A 27,507-nucleotide genomic window follows, 5' to 3' on the forward strand; every position below is an offset into this window, starting at 1 on the left:
ATTTCTAATTCATTCCTAGATATCTGACCGGTAGCTCTTCCTGGCCAGGGCTCAGCCCCACAGTCTGTGGCTCATTGCGGGCCCTCCTGGCTGCTGTATAGAGACTGTTGCGGGCTGATTTCCCATGAGGAAGATCAGGCTGTGAATTCCCAGGCCCTACAGTCACCCCTTTTGGAGCACAACTTCTGCCCCTTTCCTTTGAGCCGAAGACACAGTCAGATCACATGGGCACCTCTCCTGTCTCTGAGGCACCTGGGAGTTGTGCCCTGGCAGGGCTCCTGGATCTGAGAGTTTGTGTGTCTGAAAGCCGCATGGTCTACGCGGGCACCGCAGGGAGATGCATGTCTCGGCCTGTCACCGAGGGGAAGTGGGCTGTCTCATACGCTTCCTGCATCGCCTCCAAAGGCTTCTTTCTGTCTATGAGGCATTGCACTGCCCTCCTCACTCGGGCACTGAGGAAGCCGTCAAGGCAGCGAGAGGCAGAAACGGACTGACTCCAATGGCACCCATGGTCCTGGGAAGGACCTAGTGGGCCGCATGCCCAGAATGGTGGTGACCCTGGCAGGGCATGGCTAATGCATCATCCTTTCCAGGTTCCCATTCAGCTTCCCCGGGGTTCTGGGGTGAGCCTGTGCCGCTGGCTGATCTGCACCTCAGCGAGGCCAAGGGAGCCCTTCCTTGTCTCCTAGATTTGTTTGGAAAGTATTGGCCTGTCCTTTGTCTTTGAGCCAGGGGCAGCCTCACCCACCTCGTCCTCTCCCGCCGTTACTTTATCCGCTGCCCCCATGGCATGTGGGGTGTGGTGCTGCAGTGCATGGCTGGTACGCCTCCCATTGGGAGCTGCAAAACCCTGGATGCACCCGCCCCTTCCTCGCCCTTCTCCTGGGCCCCAGCTGCTGGGAGTTCCTTCTCACTGCCCAGCTGATCCTTTCTCCCTCGGTCTCCTACCCCCAGTGTGGAGTGGGGTTCCCAATGTGTGACGTGCAGAGTACCCTAACTTCCTCCCTCTGGCTGGGCTGTGCACCTGTGGCATGTGGGGAGCCTCCGCACTGCTGAATGTGCCAGTGGGGTGCCCAGCCCCCACCCTCAGGGTACTGAGGAACAGCTAAACTCCCCGAAAGCCGCAGGCTGCACCGCGCCCCTGCGGAAGCATGCAGAACACCACCTGCCAGTGGTATGGGGCTCTCTACCAAAGCGAACCCCTGCAATCAAAGAGGAAGCCAGCGATGTTCCTGGAGAACGGATGTTAATAGTCCCCCGGGGCTGAGTCCTTCGAACAGGCAGGTAGCCACGTTCTGCGAGAGCTCTAGCTTCCTGACTAGGACAAACACAGCACAGGGGGCCGTTCGCGCAGTGAGACGAGCAGCCCAGCTCAGCGGGAGGGGCAGGGGTGAGGAGACCAAGGCTGGGGCTGTTCCTGAGAGTCGGGCAGCCCTGGCACAGCCCGGCTGGCTGGTGCGTTCATATTTAGAGCAGAGGCCAAACTTTGAATCGGGTGCAGTTTCGTGCAGTCCCACAGCAGCCTGACCCGTCTGTCTGCAGAGAGCAGGATGTGGCCAGGGGTGCAGGCAGCAGCAAGCTCGTTGTGTTCAAATGCTGCAGAGTAAAGCGCAGCAGAAGCACCGGGGAGTAGAGCAGGGCCAGATACCCCACCTGGCCCCTTTCCCTGGCACAGCACAGGCTGGAGGTGCGTTTCCAGGAACTGGTCAGTGGAGATTTTTGTTTATGCACGATTTGCATTCTTTGCCTGCCTAGCGCTCCAGGAAGGGCAGGGGGACTTTATCTCACGCCCTCAGCAGAGCACTGCGGGGAGTAGTGGTTTCCTCTTCCCTGATGACTGAGCTCCCTGCTGCTCTGGTGTCACCCAGCTCGGGGACCCTGCTCCGCGGAGCCAAGGAACCGAGGGCTTGAAGACGTGCAGCTCGTCGGGATGCACTGAGGTGAGACCAACCGCGAGGGTTAGATTGGGGGCAGGTAGAGCCTGTGGCTTCCAACCTCTGTCCTCCAAGGCCACTCCATAGAAAACTGCCCTGAAAATGAGAGCGAGGAGCTTTAACCAGAGGAGGGGCAGGGGCTCCACAGAGAGGAAGAGATGAAGGATTCCGCCCCCCCATCCCAGCTGCTCACGGAGGGAGGAAGGAGAAAGGAGGAACTGCATTTTCCTCCCCTCCCCCTTGCTCTGAGCAGCTGGAAAGGCTGATACACAAGTCCCTCAGAGCTGCCTCTAGCTTGAGATAAAATGTAAAAGGTTGATACTGCAAGTAAGACGGCGCCCTGCTCTGCCACCCCTGCCACAGCACAGGCCCCCGGGCTCCGATCTGCCACCCCTGCCTGAAACACCGGTCCCGGGCCCTGCTCTGCCATCCCCGGCCATGGCACAGATCCCCGGGCTCCGATCCGCTGCCCCCAGCACAGGGCCCTGGGTCCCGCTCCGCTCTGCCGCCCCTGGCTGCAGCACAGGGCCTCGGGCCCCACTCTTCTCTGCTACCCCCAGATGCTGCACAGAGCCTCGGGCCCCACTTTGTTCCTCCGCCCCTGGCCATGGCATAGGGCCTCGGGGCCCCACTCCACCACCCCTGGCTGTAGGACAGAACAGGGGGCTTTTCTGTGCAGTTTTCAGGCCTCTCCTACCAAAGAAAAAGTCAATAACCCTCTGGCTGTGGCTGTTACATCAGCGTATGATAATGTTTCAGCACAAGGGTGCAATGTTGCAGGCTCCTAAGGGCATGTCCTAACCAGCCTCAGCAGTGCAAACATACATAGGAAATTCAGTGAAGGGGGAAGTAGAAACGATTGCTGGAAGCCTGGGGGTCAGTTCTGCTCTCCAGTGCCTGTGCGTGGCTACTGCCTCCCTCTCTCAGTGTCTGGCTGAAGGCAGGGGCAGCCCTGTGGCTGTATGAACAGGAATGATGGAGCGAACCCGAGCAGTGTAGTCATCAACCTGTTCCCTTAGTGTCCAGTCCAGGCCAGGGTTTAGCCAGACCATCCGCAGTGACAAGGTGCGAGCAAGTTGCTCCCTCTGCTGTTTGCAAGCTAGAAAAAAGGGAGCACAGAATCCATGTGTGGCAGCCCAGCGAATGAAGAGCCCCGTCCCATCAGAGCGGAAATAGGGCATCCTTGTTAACAGTGATGGGGAGGCTCCGTTGGAACAGCTCACCAAGGGCCACGGTGGGTTCTCTGTCGCTGGCAATTTTTAAATCCAGATTGGATGTGTCTAAAAGCTCGGCTCTAGTTCCAAAGGAATGAATTCAGGGCAGCGCTCTGGCCTGCAGTATACAGGAGTCAGGCTAGAGAGCACAGTGGTCCCTTGTGCCTTGGGATCTCTGTGTCTATGGACACGCTGCCCAAGTCCTGTTACTGCTCCAGCTGGAGAGCTGTCACTCATTTCAGGCACCAAATTCCCTGCCTTTCACACCGCTTTGTGTCTGTCTCTGTTATCGCCACTCATTACTGGCATCAGAAATAGACTTCATGCCACGAAGGTAACAGCTGGTCATTTATACAAAGGGGTGGGGGGCGGAGGGGCGTCCTCACAGCATTTCCAGTCTCCTGCATGTATGCTCCTTCGGGGTATCGATGTGGGTCTTTGTCCCACAGCCGGGCGGTGGCACATTGTGAGGTGGGTCGTGAGGGATATAACAGTTTGCAGCAGAGTGAGCGAGATCCTCCTCTGGACCAGTGCTGCCAGCCTGACTGCTTGGGCTTTTGGTGCCATAGAAAGCGCTGTCCTATGGCACCACCATTTCCTTTGCTTTCCAAATACGCAAACGAGCCAGGCTGGCAGGGTTTCCTGGTGCCTGTCTGCCAGCAGAATGGGTTTGCTCTCTCATGGCTGGGATACCAAGTCCTTGCAGACAACGTTAGACATCACTTTGAGTCTCAGGGACTTCCACGTAGGGTTCCCTGCCTGACAACAGCACTGGCCCTGCACCTGCACCATTCCTAACCATCTTTGTGGGCACTTCAGTGGGGTGTTCTGGGGCCTTATCCCCCAGCTCTCCAGACCCCTTTTACAATGGCCCCATGGTCCCTCTTCTCCCTCAGTCTACCAGTTTTACCTGTAAACCAAACAGGTTTATTTCACAACGCACAGTCAGCCTGTGGAACTCATTGCCACAGGATGCTGTGAAGGCCAAAACTGTAACAGGGCTCAAAAAAGGATTAGATCAGTTCATGGAGGATAGGTCAATCAATGGCTATTAGCTAAGATGGCCAGGGGCACAACCGCATGCTCTGGATGTCCCTAGCCTCTAACTGCCAGAAGCTGGGAGTGGGCGACAGGGGACTGATCACTCAATAACTGCCAGGTTCTGTTCATTCCCTCGGAAGCACCTGGCTTTGGCCACTATCAGAAGATGTAGCATTTGTCTGGCCCAGTAAGGACTTATGTTCATAACAAAGAATAGAGAGTGCCTAGAAGTGAGAGACAGTCAGGGGAAACAATTGGTTCCAGCTCAAAATAAAATCATAAAATGCAAACTTGGCTCTACACTGATCAGTAGTTACTGTTGCTATCTAATGAAGTCAGCTTTCCTCCCAAAGTCCAGTCCATGGCACAGCTGACTGGTTTCACAAGCATCAGGATCCCATTATTCATGAAAGGCCCACCCGCTCCTGGAGGTATTTCCTCAGTGAATGGATCCAGAATGCCTTTCCCTACGCTCTGTTACACTGAAACAATCTTTTGTCTTTATTCATGGCCAGAGCACTCTCCTGCCTGCTGTATGACTCCTGATGAGTTATGAGTTTTCTGTAGGTACCTTTACATGTTACTCTTTATGGATAAATATCCTATAAGACATGTTTGGTGTAGAGAGTTTGTCAGGTCTGAGAAAAGAGTTGTTTGCAAAGAACAGGGGACCATTGCCAAGGAATCCCTGTGTCATGCCTCCCCCTGGACATTGACACATTACGGTAGCCACTGGCTATTCCGCAGGCATCGTTCTGGGCTCGCTTTTCTGGACAGGACAATTACTACTATGTTTTCCTTCCCCTTGATGTTCACAATCTCCATCTCATTTTCCTGCAGCGCTATGCTCCAGCACCACAGCCTAGAGTTGGTACCTTTGGTCCTGTGCAACCACGCCAATGGAGAGGGAGCTGTTAACACCCTACATTTCTGCTGAACAGGTAACGTTTTCACTGTTTGCCTATCCACACAATCACACAGCACTCTACCTCTAGGCTGGATTAATTGTGTTCAGTGGTGGTCAATATTTTGCTTAAGAATGCAGTGAGGTTGCTCTCCCCTGCTCGTATCAGAACTGTCCCCACATCTGTTCACAGCTCAAACACTATTCAAATCAGGACTGGCCAGAACTGACTCTTTGGACAGGACCTTTTTGACAGGTCTCAGACCAAACCACTGTGGTTAGTTTATTCTTTTTACAGAGATCGGTGATAACTGATACGATATCACTAGAGCTTCTACAAATCCGTGATCCTAGTTTGGGGTATAGGCCAGTTAATAACAGATTCTGCTTTTAGGGGATCAGGATGAATTTGCATCCCCTGACCTAATGACCAAAATAAGGGACTTTAGCTGCTCCTATTTTGTATTTTGACACCTAAGCCAGCAAACCTGCAACTTCGAGTCTTTCCCCCACAATGCCCACGTGATTTTTGTGTCTTGCCAAGTGCTGATAAGAACGATGATATCATCTACATACGTGCGTGAGGTCCTGTAGGCCACAGAACATCTGGTTACTTTGCCAGTATCTCCTGGTAAGGTCCAAAAGCTCAGGAATTTTGCACGGCCTAATACGTCTAGCGTGTCCTCAGAGTCTGTGAGTCCTTGGCATAGGGTAAGGCGCAGGTACTGTGACAACATTAAGTTTTCTGTAGTCAATGCAGAATCTGATAGATCCATCCTTTGGGGGGGGCCATGACAACTGGGGATGCCCAGGGGCTGCTAGGCTCTATAAGTGCATGAAAACACCTGCTGGTCATGTTCCAACACAGCCATGATTTCCAACCTTTCCCTTGGGATTAACCCTTCACCTATATCACCGTTCTCCCCGTGGCTCTCCACCAACAAATCTATGAGAGAGGCCGGGCTGTCGTCTTCCTCTTTACAATGCATCATACTCCTACAGCCTCACAGGTGTGATAAGCTTTTAGTCTCTGGACACAGTCTACGGGGCAACCTCACTGAGGGGCTTCTGCACGTGATAAGTAACCTCATTAACCTGCCCCACAGCCTCCAAAAGTCCTTCCCAAGAATTTTGCATCTTGTGCTGCTTTACTGGGAATAACATCAGGACCAAGCCTCCCACATCAAATGCTCGTTCACAGGTGTTTCTGTTGTACCACTCTTCTTGTGAAGCCTGGATTTTGCTGTGCTACAGCCATCATGGATTTTAAAGCCTCTCTGAGCTTGGTTACGTATTCAGCTAGGGGCTCCCCACTCTGGTTCAGAGCCCTCCTCCTAGGAGTCCCTAACAATATCTAGGGGGCCTCTGCCCTGTCGTCCATAAAGGGAGTCAAACCCTGTGAGCTCTTGAGGTACTTCTCTGTAAGCAAATAATAGCTAAGGCAACAACTCATCCCAATCTCCAGCTGTTCTGTCCATGTACATTCTTAGCATTGGATTTAAGAGTCCTAGGGAACCTTTCCACTAGACTGTTTGTTGGGGGGGTGGTAAGGGGCAGACTAATTGTTTTACCCCACACTTCTTCCTCAGTTGACTAAATATTAGGGGTATAAAATTTGACCCTCTATCTGATAGGATTTCTTTTGCAAAACCCACTCTGCTGAATATAGCGACCAGTGCGTCTCCAATTGTCTCAGCTTCTACATTTGACAGCGCAACTGCCTCTGGATATCTGGTTGCAAAAATCAACCACTGCTAATTTTCCCATTTTTGGATGGCCTGGAAAATGGCCCTAGGATATCCTGGCAAGCCTGTGGAATGCTTCTTTAATCACAGGTAAAGGCTGGACTGGAGCCTTGTGGAGACAGTTGGGTTCCTTCCGCTTCTGATGTAAGTCACATGCCCTACAATACTCCTTTGCCTCATCAAGAATATGAGGCCAATAAATGTTTTTCTTAAGCCTTTCAAAAGTTCTTTCCCTCCCCAAATGGGCCATCGTGCGCTAACCTCAGTAGCCCTGCACGATACCTTTTGAGCACCAAAAGCTGTCTTCAGGGTGCTCCCAGACCCCTATTCTTGCCCACCCGGGCTTCCCTGGATAGCTGCCCTCCTGCATAAAGATCTTACCCCTGCTTTCCTAGTGGGCATCTCTGCCAATAGCCTCCCTTTGCCTCCCTTAGCCTCCAGCATCTCACTCTGTGGCAAACATTGCGGGGCTTGTGCTCAGACCCAGAGCTCTCACACAAAGAAGCTGATTTCTCAGCCCCCTCCTCTGAAGACATGGGTGTTCCTGCCTGCTGCTAAGGGAGCAGTGGTCGCCCTGCCCTCTACAGGGTCCATGGCTGGGGACTCAGGAGTTACACTTCTTCTTCCTGCGAGTTATAACATTAACAGCTTTACACAGAGACAAGAGATCAGTTCCATTTTATATCTGTTGGAACGCTATCCAGTATACCAGCAGTTCAATACGTTTTAAACCTTCCCACGCCAACTCTACTTGAACTCAGGGAACAGTGGTTTCAGATTTTCCCAATGCAAAGAATTTTACATTGTCCCTGGAGAGCATCACAATTTCCATAACCGCGTATTTTCTGACCAGTGAAATCTGGGCACCAGTATCCCTCCAACCTTAAGAACATAAGAACAGCCATACTGGGTCAGACCAAAGGTCCATCAAGCCCAGTATCCTGTCCTCTGACAATGGCCAATGGCAGGCACCCCAAAGGGAATGAACAGACAGGTTATCATCAAGTGATCCATCCCCTGTCACCCAATCCCAGCTTCTGGCAAACAGAGGCTAGGGACACCATTCCTGCCCATCCTGGCTAATAGCCATTGATGGCCCTATCTTCCATGAATCTATCTAGCTCCCTTTTCAACCCTGTTATAGTATTGGCCTTCACAACACCCTCTGGCAAGGAGTTCCAGAGGTTGACAGTGCATTGCGTGAAAAAAAAATATGACTCTGGTGGGACTTGAACCCACAGCCTTTGAATGGCTTCACCTGTCATTGATCTAGAAGTCCAATGCGCTATCCATTGCGCCACAGAGCCTACAGCTTGGTGTGCTTTGCCATTCACCTTAGCATCTTTGGTTGTCATAAACAGATAGTTAAGGGTTAAGGTCTCTTTTACTGTAAAGGGTTAACAAGCTCAGTAACCTGACGGACACCTGACCAGAGGACCAATCAAGGCACAAGATAATTTCAAATCTCTGTGGAGGGAAGTTTTTATCTGTGTTCTTTGTTTGGGGGTTGTTCTCTCGTTGGATCTAAGAGGGGCCAGACGTAATTCCAGGCTCTCCAGGTTTCCTGAAGTATTCTCTTCTATTCAGTATAGTGAGTATTAGAAAGGCGGATTAGTCTTCTAATTAATTTCTGTATTTGCAAATGTGTGTTTGCTGAAACCCTATTTTATTTTATTTTTTGGTTGCTGTATTTGTCTTGATGCTAGCTCCCTAGTTTCATAAGTTATACCCTGTAAACATTTCCATCTTGATTTTACAGAGATATTTTTACTTTTCTTTCTTTAATTAAAAGATCTTTTCTTTTAGAACCTGATTGATTTCTTCCCTTGTTTGGAATCTCAGGGGAAGGGAGGGGGGAAGGTGAGTCCCTCTTTGTTTTGATTCAAGGGGTTTGAATCAAGGTGATCTCTCCCGACGGCTAAGGGAGGGGGAGGTGGGGGAATGGGCTATTTCCCTTTGTGATAAGATCCAAGAAGCTTGGATCTGTGTTCCCCAGGGAAGGTTTTGGGGGAACAGGGAGTGTGCTAGACACTGGAATTTCTAACTGGTGGCAGCATAACCAGATCTAAACTAGGATTTAAGTTTAGAGGAGTCCATGCAGGTTCCCATCTTGTGGACGCTAAAGTTCAAAGTGGGGAATAAACCTATGACATGATAAACTCTTTATCAATCTCCAACAGGCCAGGCTGTACAACATTCACTAGGGTCCCTTCAGGCACCTCCATGTCAGTCTTCCACAGAATCATAGAAATGTCAGGCTGGAAGGGACCTTGACAGGTCATCTAGTCCATTCCCTGCACTAAGGCAGGACTGGGCATTATCTAGACCATCCTTGACAGGTGTTTGTTTAACCTCTTCTTAGGCACCTCCAAGGATGGAGATTCCACAATCTCCCTAGGCAATTTGTTCCAGTGCTTAACTACCCTGACAGTTGAGAAGTTTTTCCTAATGTCTAACTTAAATCTCCATTCCTGCAATTTAAGACCATTTGTTCTTGTTCTCTCCTCAGTGGTCAATGAGAACAATTTGTCACCCTCCTCTTTATAACAAACTTTTACATTCTTGAAGACTATTATCATGTCCCTTCCTCAGCCTTCTCTTCTCCAAATAAATAAACCCAATAAACTCAAATAAATAAATCCATTTTTTTCAGTCTTTCCTAGACCTTTAATAATTTTTGTTGCTCTCCTTTAGACTTTCTCCAATTTGTCCACATCTTTCCTGAAGTATCGTGCCCAGAACTGGACACAGTCCTCCAATTGAGGCCTTATCAGTGCTGAGTAGAGTGGAAGAATTATTTCTTGTGTCTTATTTACAACACTCCTGCTAATACATCCCAGACTGATGTTCACTTTTTCAACAACAGTATTACATTGTTGACTCACTTTAGGATTGTGATCATAACCCCCACATCCATTTCTGCAGTATTCCTTCTGACCTGAAGGAACTGACCTGAAGAAGAGTTTTGTGGTTTGAATCACAGAATCAAGGCATATTAGGGTTGGAAGAGACCTCAGGAGACTATCTAGTCCAATCCCCTGCCCAAAGCAGGACCAACACCAACCAAATCATCCCAGCCAGGGCTTTGTCAAGCCAGGCCTTAAAAACCTCTAAAGATGGACCTCTCTTGGTAACCCATTCCAGTGCTTTACCACCCTCCTAGTGAAATAGTGTTTCCTAATATCCAACCTAGATCTCCCCCACTGCAACTTGAGACCACTGCTTATTGTTCTGTCATCTACCACCACTGAGAACAGCTGAGTTCCATCCTCTTTGGAACCCCACTTCAAGTAGTTGAAGACTGCTATCAAATCCCCCCCTCACTCTTCTCTTCTGCAGACTAAATAACCCCAGTTCCCTCAGCCTCTCCTCATAAGTCATGTGCTCCAGCCCCCTAATAATTTTTGTTGCCCTCCGCTGAACTCTCTCCAATTTGTCCACATCCTTCTTGTAGTGTGGGGCCCAAAACTGGACACAGTACTCCAAATGAGGCCTCACCAGTGCCAAATAGAGGGGAATGATCATGTCCCTTGATCTGCTGGCAATGCTCCTACTAATGCAGCCCAATATGCCGCTAGCCTTCTTGGCAACAAGGGCACACTGCTGACTCATATCCAGCTTCTCATCCACTGTAATCTCCAGGTCCTTTTCTGCAGAACTGCTGCTTACGTAAATTAAGCTGTAATGGGATAAAAGGGAAGGTCCTTTCATGGATTGAGAACTGGTTAAAAGACAGGAAACAAAAGGTAGGAATAAATGGTAAATTCTCAGAGTGGAGAGGGGTAACTAGTGGTGTTCCCCAAGGGTCAGTCCTAGGACCAATCCTATTCAATTTATTCATAAATGATCTGGAGAAAGGGGTAAACAGTGAGGTGGCAAAGTTTGCAGATGATACTAAACTGCTCAAGATAGTTAAGACCAAAGCAGATTGTGAAGAACTTAAAAAAGATCTCACAAAACTAAGTGATTGGCCAACAAAATGGCAAATGAAATTTAATGTGGATAAATGTAAAGTAATGCACATTGGAAAAAATAACCCCAACTATACATACAATATGATGAGGGCTAATTTAGCTACAATGAGTAAGGAAAAAGATCTTGGAGTCATCGTGGATAGTTCTCTGAAGATGTCCACGCAGTGTGCAGAGGCGGTCAAAAAAGCAAACAGGATGTTAGGAATCATTAAAAAGGGGATAGAGAATAACACTGAGAATATATTATTGCCCTTATATAAATCCATGGTACGCCCACATCTCGAATACTGTGTACAGATGTGGTCTTCTCACCTCAAAAAAGATATTCTAGCACTAGAAAAGGTTCAGAAAAGGGCAACTATAAAATGATTAGGGGTTTGGAGAGGGTCCCATACGAGGAAAGATTAAAGAGGTTAGGACTCTTCAGCTTGGAAAAGAGGAGACTAAGGGGGGATATGATAGAGGTATATAAAATCATGCGTGATGTTGAGAAAGTGGATAAGGAAAAGTTATTTACTTATTCCCATAATACAAGAACTAGGGGTCACCAAATGAAATTAATAGGCAGCAGGTTTAAAACAAATAAAAGGAAGTTCTTCTTCACGCAGCGCACAGTCAACTTGTGGAACTCCTTACCTGAGGAGGTTGTGAAGGCTAGGACTATAACAATGTTTAAAAGGGAACTGGATAAATTCATGGTGGCTAAGTCCATAAATGGCTATTAGCCAGGATGGGTAAGAATGGTGTCCCTAGCCTCTGTTCGTCAGAGGATGGAGATGGATGGCAGGAGAGAGATCACTTGATCATTGCCTGTTAGGTTCACTCCCTCTGGGGCACCTGGCATTGGCCACTGTCAGTAGACAGATACCGGGCTAGGTGGACCTTTGGTCTGACCCAGTACTGCCATTCTTATGTTCTTACGTTCTTAGCCAGTCGGTCCCCAGCCTGTAGCGGTGCATGGGATTCTTCTGTCCTAAGTACAGGACTCTGCACTTGTCCTTGTTGAACCTCATCAGATTTCTTTTGGCCCAATCCTCCAGTTTGTCTAGGTCACTCTGGATCCTATCCCTACCTGCCAGCATATCTACCCCTCCCCCATTTTAGTGTAATCTGCGAATTTGCTGAGGATGCAATTAATCCCATCATCCAGATCATTAATAAAGATGACTGTTCTTGATCACCTTCCTCTCCTCCAAGTGCTTCAGAATGGATTCCTTGAAGACCTGCTCCATGATTTTGCCAGGAACTGAAGTGAGGTCTGTAGTTCCCCGGGTTCTTTTTCTTCCCTTATATTTGCCTTTTTCCAATTGTCCGGGACCTCCCCCGATCACCACGAATTTTCAAAGATAATGGCCAATGGCTCTGCAATCACATCAGCCAACTCTCTCAACACCCTTGGATGCATTAGATCTGGAAAGAAAGCTTCTCTCTCTTATCAATAGAAGCTGGTCTAATAAATGATATTACCTCACCCACCGTGTTTCACTAGTACTCCTTCCTAGGCAGTCATTTCCCATTTTGTATTTATGCAATTGATTATTCCTTCCTAAGAGTAGTACTTTGCATTTGTACTTATTGAATTTCATCCTGTTTATTTCAGACCATTTCTCCAGTTTAAGATTGTTTTGAATTCTAATCCTGTCCTCCAATGCGCTTGTGACCCCTCCTAGGGTGGTATTATCTGCAACATTTATAAGTATACTCTCTATGACATTAGCAAAATCATTATTATGAAGATATCGAATAGAATCAGACAAAGGGCAGATGCCTGTGGGACCCCACTCGCTATACCCTTCCAGCTTGATTGCGAACCATTGATAACTATTCTCTGATTAAGCTTTTCAAATCAGTTCTGCATCCACTTTATAGTAGGTTTGTGTAGACTATATGTCTTTAGTTTATTTATGAGAAGGTCATGTGAGACAGTACCAAAAGCCTTACTAAAGTCAAGATATACCACACCTACTGCTTCCCCCCCGTCCACAAGGCTAGTTACTCTGTCGAAGAAGATATTGGATTGGTTTGACTTGATTGGTTCTTGACAAATCCATGTTGGCTGTTTCTTGTCACCTTATTTTCTTCTAGGTGTTTGCAAGCTGATTGCTTGATTATTTGCTCCATTATCTTTCTGGAGACTGAAATTAAGATGACTGGTTTCTAATTCCCTGGGTTGTCCTTATTCCCCTTTTTATAGATAGGGACTGTATTTGCCCTTTTCCAGTCCTCTGGGATCTCTCCCATCCTCCATGTATTCTCAAAGATCACCACTAATGGCTCAGAGATTTCTTCAGCTAGTTCCTTAAGTATTCTAGGATGTATTTAATCAGGCCCAGCCTATTTGAAAATATCCAACTTGTCTAAGTAATTCTTAACTTGTTCTTTTCCTATTTTAGATCCTACCTCATTTACACCGATGTTCACTATGTTAGTCATCCAATCACTGCTAATTTTTGGGGGAAAATTGAAACAAAAAAGGCAAATAACATTTTGGCCATTGCTGCATTTTCTGTTATTGTATTTCCCTCCTCATTGAGTAATGGGGCCTACCCCATCTTCCTCTTGATTCTAAGGTGTTTGTAAAATGTTTTCTTGTTGCCCTTTAGTCCCTGGCTAGTTTAATCTCGTTTTGTGCCTTGGTCATTCTAATTTTGTCCCTACATGCTTGTGTTGTTTTTTATATTCATCCTTCATAATTTGACCTAGTTCCCACTTTTTGTATGACTTTTTTTGAGTTCAGATTGTTGAAGATCTCCTGGTTAAGCCAGAGTGGGCTCTTACCAAACTTCCTAGGCATCAAGATAGTTTGCTCCTGTGCACTTAATAATGTCTCTTTAAAAAACTGCCAACTCTCCTGAACTCTTTTTTTCCCTTAGACCTGCTTTCTATGGGATTCTACCTACCAATTCTCTGAGTCTTCTAATGTCTGCCTTCTTGACGTTCGTTGTCTTTACTCTTCAGTTTTTCTTCCTACCGTTCCTTAGAATCATGAGCTCCATCATTTGATGACCACTTTCACCCAAGCAGCCTTCCACTTTAAAATTCTCGGCTAGTTTTTCCCTGTTTGTCAGAATCAAATCTAGATACCTGGGAAGCTACTAGAGTAGTGTATAAAACATTCAGTTTGCAAACACCCGGAGGATGAAGGGGTGATCACTAGCAGCCAGCATGGATTTACCAAGAACAAATCATTCTAAACCAGCTGGATTTCCTTTTTTCACAGGGTAACTGGATTGGTGCACAGGGGGAATGCGGTGGACAAGGCTCTTGACACATGACGTTCTGATAGGTAAGCTGGAGAAATGCGGGCTCAGCAGAACTACCATTAAGTAGATACATTGGTTAAATAACCCCAAACAAAGAGTAACTATTAATGGAATGATGTTGGATTGGAGGGAGGTCTCAAGTGGGGTTCCACAGGGATCTGTTCTGGGTCTGGTGCTATTTAACATCTTTATTGATGACCTGGATGTAGGACTATAGAGCGTACTGATCAGATTGGCAGATGACTCAAAGCTAGGGGGGTTGCCAACACGTTGGAGGATAGAGCTACAATTCAGAGGGAACTTGCTAAACTGGAGAACTGGGCTATAGACAACAAAATGAAATTCAACAAAGACAAATGTAAGGTGCTGCACTTAGGGAAGAAAAACCAAATGCACAAATACAGAATGGGGGAGAACTGGCTTGGCAGCAGCACTGCTGAGAAGGCTCTGGGAGCTGTGGTGGATCACAACCTCAACATGAGTCAGCAATGCGATGCTGTTGCAAAAAAAGCAAATGCAATTTTAGGTTGCTTTAACAGAGGCATAGCTTGCAACTCACAGGAGATGATAGTATCACTCTATTTGTCACTGGTTAGGATTTTGGTTACCAATGTATAGAAAGGCTGTAGAGAAACTGGAAAGGATCCAGAGGCGAGCAACAAAGATGATCAGAGGGATGGAACACAAGCCATATGAGCAAAGGCTGAAGGAGCTGGGTATGTTTAGTTTCAAAAAGAGGAGATTAAGGGGGGACATGAGAGCAGTCTTCAAATACTTGAAAACCTGCCACAAAAAAGATGGAGAAAAGTTATTCTTTTTGTGCCACAGAGGGCAGGACTACAGCATAGCAAATTTAGATTAAATTTCAGGAAAAGCTTCATAACTGTAAGAACAGTAGGACAGTAGAACAGATGCCAAGGGAGGTTATGGAAGCTCCTTCACTGGAGGTTTTCAAAAGGAGACTGGAGCCATCTGCCTTGGATGGTTTATTCACAACAAATCCTGTATCTTGGCAGGGGGTTGGACTAGATGACCCTTGTGGTCGTTTCTAACCTTATGGTTCTATGATTCTAGAACAGCCGCTCCTCTAGTCGCTTTCTCCACCTTCTGTAATAAAAAAGTGGTCTCCAGTGCATTCCAAGAACTTGTTGGATGATCTGTGCCCTGCCATATTATTTTTCCAACAGATGTCTGGGTAACTCGTGTCCCCCATCACTACTGAGTCCTGTTTCTTGGATGATTTTATTAGTTTAAAAAAAGCCTCATCTGCCTCTTCTTCCTAGTTAGGTGGTTTATAGTAGAGCTACCTTGACATCACCCTTGGTTTTTTTACCCCTTTTATCCTTACCCAGACTTTCAGCAGGTCCATCTCCACTTCTATCTCAGCCTCAATGCAAGTGTAAACACCTTTGATATACAAGGCAACAAACGCCGCTTCCCTTTCCCCCCCTGCTGGTCTTCCTGAACAAGCTGTAGCCTTCTACACCAATATTCCAGTCGTGTGACTTATCCCACCAAATCTGTGATGCCCATTGTGTCATAATTGCCATTATTTACTAGTATTTCTAGTTCCTCCTGTTTATTCCCCTTTCTTCTTGCATTAGTATACAGACGTCTAGGATGTTTATTAGATTTCCCCCCTGTATTCCTTTGTCTCTGCTGTGATTGCCCATGTTCCGCCTAGATGCCAACCCTTCACCTAGTTCTTGGTTTTGGACTTCTCTGTGGGCTTTTGTCTGCTGCCCCATTGAACTTAGTTTGAAGCCTGCCTCACTAGGTTAGCCTGCCTGTGTCCGAAGATACTCTTCCCTTTCCTTGAGGGGTGGACCCCATCTCCACTCCGCAATCCTTCTTCTCGGAACAACAGCCCATGGTCAAGGAAGTGAAAGCCCTCCTGGTGACACCATCTGCACAGCTGTGCATTCACTTCCAGGGTGTTGGTCTCTACCTGGGCCCCTACCCTTGACCGGAAGGATGGATGAGAACATCACCTGCATCCCCAGCTCCTTCCCTCTTACACCCAGAGCCCAGTGGTCACATGATCTGCTCATAGTCATATCTCACAGTATCATTTAGTGCCTATGTCGATGGGCAGCATGGGGTAGTGGTCAGAGGGCCGATGATCCTCGGCAATCCTTCCGTAATGTCTGTGATATGGGCCCTGGGCAGGCAGCACACCTCCTGGGATGCCAGGTCAGGCCGGCAGATGAATGCTTCCATCCCCCTTAGAAGGGAGTCACCGACCACCACCACCCTGGTTTCCTCTTGGGTGGTGGTGGCCATGATCCTCCCAGCCTTGGGGATACATGGCTTTTTCTCCTCCGCTCAGCCCTCACTGCCAGGGGGGCACTCCAGTTTTTATCTCTGGATGGTGGGTTGGGAGCAGGGGTGGAACACTCCCTGCTGCCAGAAGTAACCAGCAACTAGCTTCCTCTCTGTGAAGGAGCCATTTCCTCCTGCCCTGGTAGTGCTACTGCAGTCCTCTCCAGCGGAATAGCTTCCTTGGAGGTCTCCATATGCATGCTTTCAATGAACACCTCGTGTGCACGGATGCTCCTCAGCCTGGCCGCCTCCTCCTGTAGCTCTCCCACCTGCTTCCAGGGAGACTCTACCAGCAGGCCCTTCTCACACTGGATGGTCTCCCCAGCCTAGCTCTTTATGATGGGGAAATGCAGGCCGCAGGCTCTGCAAATCTACCCCAGGACCTTGGCCGGGGTGTCCCAATCGGGTTCTGTCTGGACACAGGTGCAGTGGAAGGAGCCAGGAGCAGAGCTGGCACTGGCGATACGGCCTTTCCGAACCAGGCTGATTTTAATCTTTCTTCCTTCTACAGCCTCTCAGACTCCCTGTTTGCTGCCCCCTGTTCGCTAGTCCCTCTTGTCGCTTAGCATCTGACTTCTATGCTCTTCTCCCCTAGGTCAGCCCCGGCCCCTCGTTAACAACGGGGGAAGGGTGATCCCCAGGGTGATCAAAGGGCAGGAGACTCGAGCCTTGCTAGGGCCCACTCAGCTAGCGGCTAGTGGACGGTCACTCTTCATGGTTAAATGTCCTGCAAGACGTGTGTTTGGTGTACTGAATTTGTCAAGTCTGAGGTGAGAGTTGTTCCCAAAGAACAGGGCAGGGCTGCCCAGAGGGGGCAAGTGGGGCAATTTGCCCCGGGCCCCGCAGGGGCCCCCACAAGAATATAATATTCTATAGTTTTGCACCTTTTTTTATGAAAGGGGCCCCCAAAATTGCATTGCCCCAGGCCCCTTGAATCCTCTGGGTGGCCCTGGAACAGGGGACCCTTTGCCAAGATGCCTCTGTGTTACACCCTCCTATTCATCTGTGGTACATGATAGTCTAGTCTCCTTTGCCTGCCATACCTTCGTCTCATTTTGGTTGTTGGGTTTAATGTGTGGGTGCTTGTTGGTCTGTGTTTTACAGGAAGGCAGATTAGATTATCTCGTGCTCCCTTCTGGCCTTAAATGAGTATTTTTATGAGAATTCTATGAGTATTATCAGCCCGTGTTTAGGAAGGGGAAATGGAGACACAGGTAGATTATTTCCAAAATTAACGGCCACTGCCAAATATTCTGGGTTAAATTACTAGCCCAATGCTACAGGTGATTGTTCATTGCCTGAGGACCAGCCTTTCTCCTCCGGCAGGCTCCCTTTCCCATTCACTGCACAGAAATTCCATCGTGTGCAAGTATTTGGTAGGCAAATCCATCTGTATGACTCAGTGCTTTGCAGAGGTGGGCGTGCAGCAGGAGCTGCATTGTACAGAAGCCGTAGACAAGGCTGGAAATTTGATCTAGCCTTTCTGAGCAGCAGCGGGGCTAAGCATTGGTCTTGTTGTAGGAGGATTTCACTCTTAGGCCCACTTCTGCCTGCTGTGACCTTTTGGAGCCTCTCTGGCAGGGCCGGCTCCAGGCACCAGCCCAGCAAGCAGCTGCTTGGGGCGGCCAACGGTAAGGGGCGGCACGTCTGGGTCTTCAGCGGCAATTCGGCGACGGGTCCCTCACTCCCTCTTGGACCCGCCGCCGAATTGCCGCCGAAGACTGAAGCGGCGGCAGCAGAGCTGCAGATCGCAATCGCGGCTTTTTTTTTTCTTTTTTCTTTTTGCTGCTTGGGGTGGCAAAAACCCTGGAGCCGGCCCTGCTCTCTGGTATGTCTACACTGCAATTAAATACCCAGGGCTGGCCCAGGCCAGCTGACTCGGGTTTGTGGGGCTCAGGCTGAGGGGCTGTTTAACTGCAGGCGCAGGCTGGAGTCAGTGACTGGCCAGCCAGGGGTGTCGAATTGCAGTGTGGACAGACCCTATCAGGCCTCACGCAACCACTTTTCCAGCTGATTTGATTGTTTTGTATATTGTAGAGAGGATGCAAATCTGGTTTTAGCAGAAACTCAGCTGCACAACCTTAACTCAGCAAAACCTGTGCGATTTGGAGCTGGAATCACCTCCAGCTAGTTCCACAGCGGGGTTTAAACAAGGGGCCTTCAGGTGCCCATCATAGCCCTCTCGCCCACAAGCTTCACCCACTTTGCCAGTGGGATACAGCATTGCTAGACATCTGTGGGATTTGGGGAATCGGGGTTTCGGGGTTCTGGCTCTGGCTCTAAGATCAGTGGTTCGGTTGCAGACAGTCTAAGTGAGCACATAGACTGGGCCTATTAGTGGCAAAACAGATGAGAGTTGGGTCTTTTCTGTTGGCTGTCTGGGCTCTATTCCCAGCTCTGCCAGGAAAGGGACTGTGCAAGTCTCCCAGTTATCTTTGCTGCAAGCTGGGGGAATGATAGCTGCTACCTCCAGGCCAGGGTGCACAATATGGGTTGTGAACTGCAGAGAAATACTAACAATGATCGGTGACAGATGTTAGTCCAGAGCTCTTGGATCACAGCCCAGTGCACCTTCATCCGGTCTGAAGGGGATTTTGCTGGGGAGTGCTCCCTGGCTCACAATGCCCATGTCACTGAGTTTGGGGGAGACAAGGCCCTGCACCCCCGGCTTCCTGCGATTCACCATGACCCTCAGCCAGCCAGTAAAACAGAAGGTTTATTTAGACGACAGGAACACTGTCCGAGACAGGTCTTGCAGGTACAGACAACAGGACCCCCTCACTCAGGTCCATCTTGAGGGGCCAGGGGAGGTCAGGAGATCTGTCTGGCCTCCCCTCCATTTTTCCAGTCAGCTCCAAACTGAAACTCTCCAGCCCCTCTTCTCTGGCCTTTGTCTCTTTCCCAGGCCAGGAGGTCACCTGATCTCTGTTCTCCAACAAAGGGGCCCAGGTGATTAGTTGCCAGGAGACAGAGTGTCAGCCATTCTCTGTGCAGACCGTATCACAGGGGCTTCCTTGGGCTCTGCAACAATCACACACCCTGATCCCCCCAACTAAGAACTACACAGGGGAAACTGAGGCACCCACACAGTATTCAGAGAAAACATTAAGAACATTCCCACTTCGTCACAGCCAGTCATCTATTAATAGTTACCTACCCCGGAGCTGCACCACTCCATATTTCAAAAATATGGTCTGCTAACTTTTTACTATTTCAACTGTTAGACCTTGGTTTGGTACCATATGCTACCTCTCACGGAGGGCATTCCAGGAATATAAGCCTCCAGAAATATAACTACTTCTTGCCCTCTGTTTTTTCCCTATCTAAAAGTAATTGATGACTTTAAAGTCTTTGACAACAACTCACTTTTGGGATGCTATATCTTGGGCACCCCTTGACTAGATGGCCTTGAATTCCACTTCTCCTCCCCCCACAAAAAAAAGTCTACCCTAGTCCGTGACCTGGCCTATCAAATTTCAAACCAACCTAATATCTATGTGAATTTCAGAGAAGATGCAAAATAGAGCAGTAAACAAAACTTCAGCTGCAGCCGCCATTGGTGTAGTATTTTCTCCCTGCCCAAGGGGATTGGTCCTGCTTTGAGCAGGGGGTGGGACTAGATACCTCCTGAGGTCCCTTCCAACCCTGAGAGTCTATGATTCTATGTATTCCAGAACAGAAATAACAATAAAACACCTCTCACATTCTCACTTTCTCTTCCAACCTAGCTCATCGGAGCTTGATTGTCTGTGGCAGGGAGGTTGGGGTTATATTTGTATGTGTGAGTGTGTTGTTGATCTTTGTGTGTGGGTGAGTGAATGGGCATGTGGTGGACCTAGGGGTGTGTGCGAGTGCACAGGTGTTTTGAGTCTGTGGGTGGGAGTGGGGTTTGTTGTTGTGATGTGTGTGTGCGTGCGTGCGGCTGTGGACGTGTGCGTGTGGAGAGGCAAAACCGAGCTGAAGAGCTGAGTGTTTCAGTTAGTTCTGAGCATTGTGGGGCCCGTAGTCTCGTCTCTCTGGCAGGATCAGAGTGCAGGTCCTGTTCCCCCTGGGAAAGTTCTGTTTCCTGCACTCACCAACTTATCTCTGCAGCGGATCCCAGCCAAGAGGAAGGGGGCAGGGTTACTGTGGAAGGGGATGGGGTTGCTCCAGAGAGTTTCACTGCTGGAGGCCCCTTGGATAAGGAGCTGTCAGATTTTTCTGACCTGCAATGGCCCTCAGGACTGAGAGGTGAACAGGCCACTTAGCAGGTTCCAGCTTCTTCCCCTGCCATTTCCCAGGCCAAGCTCAGCCACAGGCCGCTGTTAAATACCTTCCACCCTGAGCACTCCTGGGAGGATGGACATGACTCAGTTGATTTGATTAGGTGAGGGGAGAGGGGACTGACTCTCCCATGTGGCACATACCTCTGCCCTTGTTTCACAGCACGGTCTGATTTGCGTGGCATCTGCTCCACAGCTCTGGCCTGAAGTGAGAACCAGCTGACTCTGGCCGGACAAAACTCAGCTGACTCTGAGGCAGAACAACTAGGGGCAGGGGAGGCACTGCCTGGAGCTCCCCTCACCGGGACAGAGCGGCAGGGAGCCAGGGGCACTATATGGAGCTGAGCTCACTAGATTACAGTGGCAGGGAGCCAGGGGGGCTGTGTGGGGCTGAGCTCACTGGGTCATGGAGCTGTATAGAGCGGCAGGGGATAAGGGGGAGGGGGTCATGCTATTTTTCCTTCTGACAAGAGACGGTTGCCAGAGCTTGTAGTTTTCTGCAGCAGCGATGCTCAGAGTTGCTTTCTGTGTTATTTTTGCATTAACTCTTTTATTTTTTTAATCTTGCAAAATTTTTGGCCTCTGCAACATCCTGTGGCAATGAGTTCTACTGGCTAACTACACATTGTGTAAAAAGACCTGTTTTGTATTGATTTTGAAGCACAGGGGCCCATTATATCATCTCCTCTGAACTGTATATTACAGACAGTGAGAATTTCATTCAGTTACTCGTGTATTGAGGCCAGCAACATATGTGTGGCTAAAACACCTTCCACAAGGGCATCCAGTCTTAATCTGAAGACTTAAAGATATGGCGAATTCACCACTTTCAGTGGCAGTCTGTTTCAGTGGTTAATCACCCTCCGTGTTAAAAGTTTGTGCCTAATTTCTAATTTGAATTAGTCTAACTTTAGCTTACAGCCATTGGTTCTTGTTACATCTGTTTCCACTAGATTAAAGACAACTTTACTACCTGGCATTTTCGCCCCATGATGCTCCTCTGCGTTTTCATTCAATTATCTCTTGATCATCTTTTCGATAAGCTAAACAGGCCAAACTTTTGAAGTCTCTCACTGTTAGGCATTTTTCCATCATTCAAATATTTCTTGTGGTTCTTCTCCGGACTCTTGTCAATGTTTTCACATCCTTTTAAAAATGTGGTCACCGGAACTGGACAGAGTAGTCTAGTATCAGTCTCACCAATGCTCAGTTCAGAGGTAAAATCACTTCCCTGCTCCTATTTGGGAGTGCCCTGTCTCATAACACAAGAGCAAGGGAACACTCCATGAAATTACTCTTCCATGAAAATCCCCCCCGCCCTCACTCTGACAGCCTCTGTGCTGTTGAGGAAGGTTAAAGTCTTGGGGAAGGAGAACATCAAGCTGGAGTGTAGAGAAATGATCCCATAGTTAGGACCCTCCTTCCAGATGGTGTCAAGGTGTCCTCTTGTACTGAGGATGGGAATACTTCTCCGGTGGAGGGAAACCCAGTTATTAGAAAGAGCCAGGTAATAGTAATGGGGGATTCAATCATTGGAAATATTGATAGCGGGGTTTGTGATGACCGGGAGAACTGCATGATGAATTGCCTGCTGGGTGCAACGGTTGCAGACCTCTCGAAACATATAGATAGCTGTATGTTCAGTGCTAGGGAGAAACTGGTGGTTGTGGTACATGTAGGTGCCAGTGACATAGGAAAAGGTAGGAGAGAGGTCCTGGAGGCCAAATTTCAGTTGCTAGGTAAGAGATTAAAGTCCAGGACCTCCATGGTAGCATTCTCTGAAATGCTTCCAGTTCCACGCGCGGGCCAGTTAGACAGGCAGAACTTCAAGGTTTTAATGTGTGGACAAGACAATGGTGTTGGGAGGTGGGATTCAGGTTTCTTAGGAACTGGGGAGCCTTTGGGGAAAGGACGAGCCTATTCAGTAAGGATTGGCTCCACCTTAAACCAAAATTTAACCAGATTTCTGGCATGTAAAATTAAAAAGGTCATAGAAGAGTTTTTCAACTAAGGGCTGGGAGAAAGCTGACGGGGCGGAGAAGTACATGGTTCAGACAGACACAGCCTTTAGGGGAAGATTTATTGAGGGGGATAATCTATATCCTAGTAAAGAGCAGGCGATAGAAGTTAAAAAAGTACAGGTAGAAACTGAAGAGAAACAGCCAAATTTGGTGGAACAATGATAATCAATGGAACACAATAATACCAGGGTACAAAATACATAGGAATGACAGAGTAGGTTGTGCTGGTGCATTATATGTGAAAGAAAGCATGGAACCAAATATAGTAAACATTTTAAATGAATCGAACAGTTTCATGGAATCTCTATGGATGGAAATTCCATGCTTGAATAATAAGAGTATAGCAGTAGGGAATATACTACTGACCACCTGACCAGGATGGTGACAGTGACTGTGAAATACTCATGGAGATTACAAAGGCTACAAAAACAGAAAACCTAGTAATAATGGGGGATTTCAACTATACCCACGAACTGGGAACATGTCACCTCAGGATAGGATCTAGAGATAACATTTCTAGACACCATCAATGACTGCTTCACCATCAATGACTGCTTCACCCACAAGGGGAGAGGCAATTCTTGATTTAGTCCTGAGTGGAGCACAGGATCTGGTTTAAGAGATGAACATGCTTGAACTGCTTGGTAATAGCGACCGTAATGTAATTAAATTTAACATCCTTGCAGGGAGGGAAATTCTGAAGAAATCCACCACAGTAGCATTTAAGGTCAAAAAGGGGAACTACACAAACTTGAGGAAGCTAGTTCAACGGAAGTTAAAAGGAACCGTCACAAGGGTGAAATCCTTTCAAGCTGCATGAAAACTATTTAAAAACACCATAATAGAGGCTCAAACCAAATGTGTATCTCAAATAAAAAACAAACACACAGTAAGAGGACCAAAAAAAATGCCACCATGGCTAAACAGCAGAGTGTTAGAGGCAAAAAGGCATCCCTGGAAAACTGAAAGTTAAGTCCTACTGAGGAAAATAGAAAAGAAAAAAGCTTTGGCAAGTCAAGGGTAAAAGTATAATTAGGCAGACAAAAAGAATGTGAAGAGCAACTAGCAAAAGACACATCAGAAAAAGGCAGGCTAATAAACAGGGACAAGTTTTTAAAGTGCTTGTACACAAATGCCAGAAGTCTAAATAATAAGATGGGTGAACTAGAGAGTGCCTGAGGAAGGAGGATATATATATAATAGGCATCACAGAAACCTGGGTGGTGAGAGAGAAGAAAAAATGGGACACAATTTCAATTCAAAAAATATATATAGGACAGAACAGGTCGGGGAGGAGAGGGGAGGCATTATATGAAATAAAAAAAAATAAATGTAAAAATGAAGTAAAATCAAAGGCTCCATCCACAGGTTCCATAGAGTCTGTCTCTATGGATAGAAAAATAAAAAAATAGTAAAATCTTAATGATCTATCCACCACCCCAGGACAGTAGTAGTAGTGATGGATGAAAATGAATGCTAAAATTAGAGGCTATCAAAAAAAATAATAATAATGGAATTAGTAGGGATTTCCATTTATTATTGACTTGGACTTCTGGGATTCAAATTCAGAGATAAAGAAAAATAATATAAATGATTTAAAATTTAAGCTCATGGTGCTCTGAACCAGGGGAGGCAGATCTAGAGGCAAGGAGGAGTTTAATCCTGAGAGCGAGCTGAGCGTAGAGGTAGAGGTAACTATAGCAGGACATAATATATGATAATACAACAATAGCATTCATAGCATTCAACATCCCTGTGGAAGAACTGCCCAACACTGCCCAACAATTTCATTTAACACTAAACAAAAAAACAAAATAAAAAGACAAGTTAAAAAAAAAAAAAAGTTAAGTGAAACAAAAGTGAAAAGAAGTGAAATGCAAGCAAAATAAAATAAAATACACCAATATATACTTAAACTTCAATGTATATAAAAAAAAAAAAAAAAAAGAAAAAAAAAAAAAAAAAAAAAAAAAAAGAACTGAAAATAAAAAAAATGTAAAAAGAAGAGAAAAAAAAAAAAAGAAAAAAAAGAAAGTGAAAAAGAGTGAAACAAAAAAAACAAAGCACAACAATGCAAGAGAAAGAAGAAGAGTGTAATATAGAAAGAAAAGCCAAAAAAAAAAGAAAGGTAAACCAAAAAAACTTTTTAACAAATCAAAAGCAAAGAAAGTAAAAAAGAAGCAGAAGCCTGCTAAACAACCAGTGGGAAAAGGAATCAAATAAAGGAGAAGGAAAAAGAAGGAAAAAAAAGGAAGAGAGGCTAAACTAAATGAGAAACTGAGGATGTCAGGTTGAGGATGTTTCTGAGCTGAGATTTTGTAGGTGAGTGACTGAGGGAACTGTCAAGGATTGACTGTCAGGAGAAAGAGGACAATGAATTGATAAATAATACATTTTTAAATCAAACATTAACAACTCAATTCACCTGGAACACACACTGGGACAAGAAAACAAAAAAGAAAACTATTAACTAAACTAAAAAATAAACTAACTACTCGTAACTAAAGTTTTCATTACTGTCCTTTAAATAAGTTAATTTAACTTATGAAAATTAAAAAAAAGTCTAGGGCATATCCCGGGTGTGATATTTCTAGGTAATGCAATTGTAGACCGCAAAGAGTAAAAAAATAAAATTGCAAGAATAAAATTAACACATACAGGAAAAAAATAGAGGGACATGATTGGCAAACATGTGGGAGGGTGTGGAGGGGAGTTCAAGGGCCGAGGAGGAGTTCAGGGGCGAGGGCCAAAATGGATTGGTGGGCCAAAAAAAAATGGGGAGAAAATTTGAACCAGCATTCCTTTCAGGGTTAGGAGATCTTCTAGGAGATTCCTATTATAGGAGATTTGTATATTATCCAATTATTACTTTTATTATTTAAAATCGGGTTAAATAAACTCATAGAGTTCTTTAAAGGGGCCGAAGGGGTCTTGGAAACATGGGGATTTCTGGACATAGGGACAATGGTGGTCCAGAAACCCAGAAACCCTTTGACAGGTACTTCTTTGACAACCAAAGGACAAGGTCCCTCAAAAAAAAGGAAGGGTTTCATTAAGGGAGGAAACTGAAAGGGAAGGAAGGTTAAAGGATTGGAAACAAAGGAAGGGAAGGAAGTGGTAATTTGGTAAAATGGGGTGTTCAAGGAGGTGAATCTAGGGGAATTCCTTTCAATCAATCCTATCAATGATCTATTCAATTTATTCATAAATGAATTGGAATAATGTGACTAAGGGACTAAAGAGTTTTGCAGATGATACAAAATGAGAAAAGAGTAAAGAAACTAAGAAAAATGAAAAAACTAAAAAAAAACAAAAAAAAAAAGAAATGATGCAACAATGAAATGGCAAATTGGAAATAAAAATGGAAAATGTAACAAAAATAATGCAAATTGGAAAAATAACAATACAACTAACAACATACAACGTGGGAGATATGATGGTCCTGAAGAGATCTTGAAAAGTGTGATCTTGGAGTCTGAAAAGCCTCAGATGTGGAAAATCAGAAAAAAGGGGATAGAATAAAAAAGAAAAAAGATATTAAATAGAAGTATAATAAGGATATAGAATATATAACAGAATATATACAATATATATTATTGTCATGTGTACACTCAAACTCTCCTCCTCGTATAAAGATGTAAAAAAACAAAGAAAACCTCAAAAAAAATAGAAAAGGGATAGAAAAGGACTAGAAAAAAGAGAGGAAAGATTAAAGGGGCTAGGAAGAGAAAGATTAGAGAGGAGAGGACTGAGGGAAAAAGAAAAGAAGCTTGGAAAAGTGTATGGAAGAGGAGTATATATTTAAGAGATAATAAGAATTTATAAAAATACAAAATAAAATGGTCATTAAAAGATAATTAATATAAAGCAGGTTAAAAATAAATAAAAAGATTAGCTTCAATATAAAATAAAAACTCTTCTTCTTCTTCTCTTAGAAGGTTAGGAAGGCTGGGACTGTGGAACTGTTTAAAGAGGGATGGGATATATAAGTGGCTATAATAAAAAAAGGGGCTATGGGAAGGGATGTGTCAGAAGCTGGGATCCAGCCTGGTGGCTTGATGAGGGGGAGAGATATGGCCAGAGTGAGAGATGATCATTGATGGAGCTGGACTTCCCTCTGGGGGAGATGGATATTGGATGTTGTTGGCCTCTTTGGCACCTCTGGATGGCCCTTTTGGTGGCCTCTTGGGCCTTAGACATGGACCTATGTTCAAAAACGATCGGCAATTAATTTTTTTACAGCACATCAGAAGCAGGAAACCTGCCTAACAATCAGTGGGGCCACTGGATGATTGAGGTGGTAGAAAAGCACTGAAGGAAGACAAGGCCATTGCAGAGACGCCAACATGATTCTTTGCATCAGTCTTCACTGCAGAGGATGTGAGGGAGAGTCCCACACCTGAGCCATTCTCTTTAGGTGACAAATCAGTGGAACTGTCCCAGATTCAGGTGTCTATAGAGGAGGTTTTGGAACTTGTTGCCAGGGGATGTTGTGAAGACCAAAAGTATAAGAGGGTTCAAAAAAGAATTAGGTAAGTCCATGGAAGATTGCACTCTTGATAAATTGTATAGTGAGTTGCTTGACCACACTTTGGTTCATTATAAAATTTACTCCAGAGACCAAATAACCTGTCAGTCGGGTTTATTAACATGGCACAGGAAAAAGGTTCCGTATGCTTCCCGTGTCTGAGGAGCTGTCCTTTGCAGCGATGTTACTATCACTTATGCAGAAGGTTTGCGCTCCAAAGTTACTTCTAAAGCCATAGTTTTATACCCTACATGCTTACCAGTAAAAGGTACCGTATGCGTCATTTGAAACTTGATTCA

General features: G+C 46.3%; 1 protein-coding gene and 1 non-coding gene across 5 annotated transcripts in view; one reads left to right on the top strand and one right to left on the bottom strand.

Moving 5' to 3' along the window:
• The first annotated feature begins 1,200 nt into the window (after window positions 1-1,200).
• TOR4A (torsin family 4 member A) overlaps window positions 1,201-27,507 on the top strand; it is a 42,656-nt gene continuing 16,349 nt past the window's right edge. The window contains exons 1-4 of one of the 4 annotated variants that reach the window (XM_039507164.1): window positions 1,201-1,284; window positions 1,756-1,940; window positions 5,030-5,130; window positions 14,033-14,098. The gene's annotated coding sequence lies outside the window, so the exon portion shown is untranslated. Of the gene's footprint in view, window positions 1,285-1,654; window positions 1,941-5,029; window positions 5,131-14,032; window positions 14,099-27,169; window positions 27,213-27,507 lie in introns of those variants that run through there. The other 3 variants (XM_039507163.1, XM_039507165.1, XM_039507166.1) reach the window with 3 other exon arrangements.
• On the bottom strand, window positions 8,053-8,145 carry TRNAR-UCU. Its single transcript has 2 exons — window positions 8,109-8,145; window positions 8,053-8,088 (listed from the first exon to the last, which is right to left on the bottom strand). It is a non-coding gene; the product is annotated as a tRNA-Arg (tRNA).

Source organism: Mauremys reevesii, linkage group 19 (assembly GCF_016161935.1).
Source record: "Mauremys reevesii isolate NIE-2019 linkage group 19, ASM1616193v1, whole genome shotgun sequence".
Taxonomy (NCBI): domain Eukaryota; kingdom Metazoa; phylum Chordata; order Testudines; family Geoemydidae; genus Mauremys; species Mauremys reevesii.